This window comes from Seriola dumerili, unplaced genomic scaffold (genome assembly GCF_002260705.1).
Source record: "Seriola dumerili isolate Sdu_G_001 unplaced genomic scaffold, Sdu_1.0 BDQW01000138.1, whole genome shotgun sequence".
NCBI classification, from domain to species: domain Eukaryota; kingdom Metazoa; phylum Chordata; class Actinopteri; order Carangiformes; family Carangidae; genus Seriola; species Seriola dumerili.
In genome coordinates, this window is record NW_019174393.1 from 5,428,516 (window position 1) to 5,434,612 (window position 6,097).

At 41.4% G+C, this 6,097-nt stretch overlaps 1 protein-coding gene across 1 annotated transcript in view; it reads left to right on the forward strand.

Moving 5' to 3' along the window:
- The window catches only part of mybpc1 (myosin binding protein C, slow type), a 31,456-nt gene that overhangs the window by 20,461 nt on the left and 4,898 nt on the right, over positions 1–6,097 (forward strand). The gene's annotated exons all lie outside the window — the stretch shown is intronic.

Consider the following 6,097-nt stretch of genomic DNA (forward strand, 5'->3'; position numbering starts at 1 on the left):
GAGCGTTGTCGTATGTACGCCCACAGCACATGTGTATGGTACCCGGTGCTGTTTGGCAAAGTGAGGTTTAGACCCTAGTGAACTTGAAACGTCAACAGACAAAGTGAGTGCAAATGATCACAAGTAATAAAACATTGTCGTGGGTGTTACTGTCCGGTGCAGCCCAAAATCACACAGTCTGCAGGGACCTTTTAAGTGATTGAGGCTGACTCACTTCCTTCTAAGCATACTCCACTAAGTATCCCGTCCAGCCAGCAGCTCCGTCGGTTTCACAGGAGGGCGCCACTTTACAGTCACTGTGGTGTCGGTACATCGTCCCACAACACATGGTTGGGTCTCACTGGTCACAGCTGAGAGGAGATGGAGTTGCAGGATCAAAAGTCTTTCATTTGATTTACAACAATGGATATGGGAAAAGATCGGAAAACATCATTTTGGGCAAGTCACGAGCACATGAGCAAGCGCCTCTCTCTCTGGGCTGTATGTTATCACTCTCTGTCAGCTCCTTCATTAGTTCCTGCTCTTGCCATCTATTCTTGTGTTCTGAATCATACTTAACTCCTATTGAACCCTCTGACAGACCTGATCTCCTAAACCTCAATCCGCAATGATTTGGCAGCCATTAATAAAGACATATTTAAATATCCTCTAAAGCTCCTGCGTGTCAGTGGAAGGTCACAGTGAGAATGCTTGGAATGGTGGGATGGGAGGAACAGCCTGCGTTGCTGGGTACCAAGGGCAAGATTGCACTAAGCACTATCATGGCCACACTTCTAAATTTCGTCCATTATTAGGAGACTGTTGTTAAGTAACATGAAGCCTTATAAGAGAGTGTAATACTTTCCTGGACAGACTATGACAGTAACAGCTCAGAATCCAACGTTCAGACTGCAAGTGGAGACAATTTGAGCTACTCACCGAGGGAGTAAAGGCTTTAGATGTTCACTGGGCTTGACACCACCAATAGCATTGACTGCAAAGATCGCACTTCGTATGGCACTCCTTCAATCATCTTCTGGTTCAAATAATGTTTCTTTGATCAGGTCAAAGTTCAGTCTCATCCACCTGAGCTCTTGTTCTTTTTTCCTCTCGATGAAGTAACCTTAAAGGTCGGTCAGAAAGCTGGACACTTAAACCAAAACACATACTGTACATTTAAACTGTGTTATAAATAAAAGAGTTTACCTAAAATTGGTGAAGCTCCGTCATATTTTTGGTGGTTCCATGTCATAGAGCACCAATCACCACCCACCACTGGGACCAAGGAGCCTCTGGAAGGGTCAGGAATGTCTACAGACAACACAAGCTTTTATTAGGATTCAAGAAACAAATTTCCCTCCGTGGTCTTTTGTTTAAGTGTTTTGTGATCTCTTACCTACACAACCCTTGACTTTGACGCAGGCTGTGGCCTCACCAGCCTCATTTCTGCAGGACTATCTTGTAAGTTCCCTGTGTCCTGCCTCCTCTGTGACTTCAATTGTCAAGACTTGTCTGATCGCCGTATGTTTCAGCTCGGACACGTGGCCTGAATCAAGAATGACCTGAGACAAAAGAGACAGAAACAAGTACATGTACTCCCAAGCCTTTAAAATGAAGTCAAATAGAAAGCTTTGGTGACTACCAGAAATCCCACGAAAAGAACCAAGATTATCACCAAGACAACGAATTATCCTACGACTACAATGAATCAAAGAGTTCCATTCTTGTCCAAAAACTATTAAACAGATTAAATAAGCACATCGTTGCACTGGGTGACATGTTCCTTCATTACATTGAACACAGGTCTGTAGTTTATTTTTGAGTCAATTCACATTCACACATTCATTCATGTCCTGCAGCTGGATATAAATAACTCCAAGGGGTATTACAGTAACCACCACTGAAAATAGTCCCAAACAAATGCACTATTACATCTAGCCTTTAAAAATGAATGAATACATTTTTAACTATTTTTAAAAAATGTATATATTCAGTAGGAGCCAATGGGCTTGGGCCTAGTGCCAGAGACAAAAGAGGGAAGTCTAGAAGGACTTGAATTAGTCTTTTGCTGTGATCTGTTGACTGAAAACTACTAGGGTCGAAGCTCCACCCGTTCTCCTTTCATCCACACCACTCTGGTGCTGGTTCTCCACTGATGGGGATCTCCAAGCGAAAGTTTGTTTCCTGCCACAATTGTCACAGTGTTGTCTGGGAAGTTCAAGCTCCAAGTGCACCCTTGGAGGGTCTGAAAAAACCACATCAGATCATAAATAGATACGAAAAAAGATTTTAAAGAAGCTCAATCCAGAAAGCATTATTTTTGTTTGTACCAATAATGTGAACTTTGGCGGAGAGGCTCTGTGAATATCCCTCAGGTACAAAAAGTGTAATCTCCTGCATCTATGAAGAGAGGTGGCCTCGATTTCAAGTCGGTGAAACCCTGAAAAACCAAATAATGTTCTTATCTGCTGTTTGAAATTGATTTTATTTACTGAGTTTAACAGAGAGGACATTACTTATTCTGTGTACGATGTTGATGCGGTCATTGGGCTGGATCACTGTCCGTTCCTGTACAACGGCCTGACGTTGCCTGGGTAGATCTCACAGTGCAGTTTGAGTGGTTGACGCCAGTTCACTGTGACATCCTGCAGTCTGGTAAGATCTACATGGTTTCACTAAAGAGGAGCGGCGCAGTGGTAGATAAGAACAAAGCAAATCAATTACCTCCAATTTCTCTGAAAAGCATGCAAGCATGAAAAAATATTTTAAAATATTCAGGATGCTACATACACGTTCAACCTGTACGCGAGCTTCAGATGTGCCACCAGAAGCCATGATGGATATCTCCCAGTATCTTCTCTGGAGGCGTCATCAATCACCAAGAAGTTTTGGTTCCCTCACACTTAACTCTGTATCTGGAAGTACCTGTGGTACACACCGTATTCTTCTATCCTAGCAGAGAGGAAGAGTATTTTAATACTGACAGACTATAACTGCTCTCCAGGGTCAACTGAGGCAGTAAGGCAACTCACATATTACAGAGTTTCTTAATAAACTGTTTGCTCTGTAAACATTGATTTCGGTTTTTATATTTTAGTGGTTACACTGTGACACTGACTTCTCCATCAAGATTCATTTGGAAGAGCTTACGAAAACTTACAAATATCTTGCCTTTCATTCATAAAGCCAATCTGTTTTATAATATAACTGTATAACATACAAATATAAACCTGCATAGTTTACTCAATAGCATCTTTCAATGGTCTTTTTTTAAAGCAGTCTTACCATTGACGCCTGAGCTCTTCCTCTGACACCGGTCGGCACGTTCACTCATCCTCTCATTCACCTGTGTGTTTCAAGAGGCTCAATACTTTCTAACTATCTTGTTGATCTGGTAATCCATGTAAGACACGAGAAATGGCAATGGTCAGATTGATTTAATCTGAGCAGGTAAGTTTTTTTAAAGTACAATTTTTGCAGGTGGTAGAACCATTTTGATTATTGGACATTTAATCGAGAATACCTTTTGACGGAATCAGCCGTGTGGAGGCAACTTCTCGTCTCCTCGCAGCTACAGCGAGTAGGCTGGCGTTCACATGTCCATGCATGCTTGTGGTTGGAGTTGTAGGTAGGGTGACTGGTTGTGGTTGTTGTGCTCGTGCTTGTGTGTAGGGTGGGGTGTGGGTTTGGGGTCGTGGTTGGTAGTGTTTGGTGGTTCTGGGCCTGCAGGTTGTTTGATGACCATAATCCTTTGTGGTGCCTTTATGCTCAATAGAGTATATACCTGAACAGAAGTCCATTAATGTTGTCATTGTACTGCGCTTTGTACCTGCGCTGTGAATGGTAAATACTGTGGTAAGCAGTATGGCCAACATATACTACCATATACATGTAGGTCCTTGAAGATATGAATGGATTATTGTTTCAATATATTGAAATGAAGAATACGTAGAAAGTTATCATTAAGTGGTTACGATTGAACCAAATACTTACTCTTGTGGAAATCACATTATGCAATTAGTGTGGACAAGAACCTGCATATTTGTCCATTGTTCAAGGTCAAGCATGCATCAAAGTGCCTGCACATGCGATAAGCAGAAAGTCAGACTAAACAGTGGAAGAAGACAGATGGTTACATGTCGCAGAAACTGTTGGAACATGGGTGAAATGAAAACTGACGTGTATGATGGACTACTGTTTGCTTGACTAATAGAGTCACTCAGTGGAGCCAGAATTTGAGTTGAGCCACAGACAGGAAGGAGCCACCATTGATATTACAGAGCAAATAGACAGGGACTTATACAGTAGACAAACGGACAGTGAGAGACAGTTTTAAGCTGCCTGAAGCGGGTACAGTATGTAGGTCAGCAATAGTGTTAGGCAACAACAGAAGAAACAAAAGATGAGAAACAGACACAGTGCGTTTATGATAGTAAATCCCTTCTTCGACATGGGAGCGCCTGGTAGAAAATGCCGCGCACAGCTGGAGACCAAAGCAGAAACAGCAATAACCTCTCCAGATGGCTTTAACTTTTGCATGGCTTTGTAGACAGACTTTTGTCATGATCTTCCCTGAAGGACTGTGTTTGGACTCCTGTTTATTGTTGAAACCACTTTTTTTTTTAACCATGTTTGGATTAATAATTGTCCTTGTTTTATTTTGAAACTATACTTCCTGTCTTTTGGTCCGTTCACTGGTGGGGTTCTCCTTTGTGGATTGTCCTGTGCCCCCGCCCGTATTTATATGTGTTTTCACGTGTGCTTGGTTCTATCACCCTTTTTGCCTTGTGTCTATTTTAAGTTTCTTGCTCACCCCGCTTTCTCTCTCCTTTGTCTAGTGTTGGCGCGACTGTTTCAACTCTACTCCTGATTTCCCGCCTAGTTTTTCTGGGCGCTCTGATTCTTTGAGTATTTAGGGTTTTGTCTGTTGTAAATTTCCTGTATGGCGCTCGTACATTTTTGGATTTTGAGTTTTCCCCCCCCCTATTCAAGCGCGTTTTTTTTTGTAAGTTTTCACGGTTTTTTCTTCATGTTTTAAGATTCACTTTTCAAATAGGTCCTTAAAACTACCATAACTGAAATAAGCCTCTTTGTGTTATGTTGCGTCAGTGTTAGGCATTAGATTTAATTCTAGTTTACAACACTAACTAATTTGAGATCTGTAATCCCTCATTTCCAACTATTCCAAGATTCTGTACCAAACGCTTTTAATAGGCAGAAATCGGATGTTCTTTCAGACTACAATTGGTATTGGGCATTGCCCTAATGATCAATAGAGGCAAGAGAGAGATGTATGCTGCCTTCGTATGAGATAAAACGGGGAATGTTTGAGTTTAAAAGGAACAGCTGAACAAAGCTGTAAGCAACAACATATCAGCTAGCTTCAGAATTAACGCATAGGGCAAACTGTGGCTTTATTTAAACATCCGTAGTAATCAGATCCATTGAGTAAGTAATGCTCGTCCTTTAGGCTTTTCCTGCTTTGGTCTCTGAGCACGCTAGATAATATTATCTGGCTGTGTAACTGGTTCCACAGGTCAGAATGTTTCATTTTCAGCGTGTGCGTGACTGGCAGGTGTTGTGTAGGATGTCACATGATATATGGTCGGTTGATTCATTTATAGTAAATATTAAAGTAATAAGCAGCTTAAAGGTTTTAGATATTTTTTAGAACAATACTCTGCCTTCCTCTACATGGGGATATATAAACTATTGAAGAGAATTTGTTCGATATCTAAACTATTTATTTTTTTGCTGTTGCTGGCACGTGTTGTGTCTTGTATAATGATGTCTGTTGGGAGTCTTCACGATGTAATACAGTGGTAAGGATTGCACGCTAAAGATGGTTGTCATGAACATGCAAAAGCAATGTACTTTACATAGTCCTGTTCAGCCGAGTTTTTAAGTTATTTACGACTATGGATTTTAGCATCTAATGTAATCTTGTATCACAAAGCTCAAGACTAGTGGTTAAAGACCCTGTGAAAGGAGGTTCTGGGCTGGGGCCGTTTTCTTCACTCGGTGTACAGGAGGAGGACAGGTACAACAGTTAATAGCAACATTGACATCTTGCACTACATTACAGAAACTCGCAAATGTAGCTCTGGAAGTCCTTTAT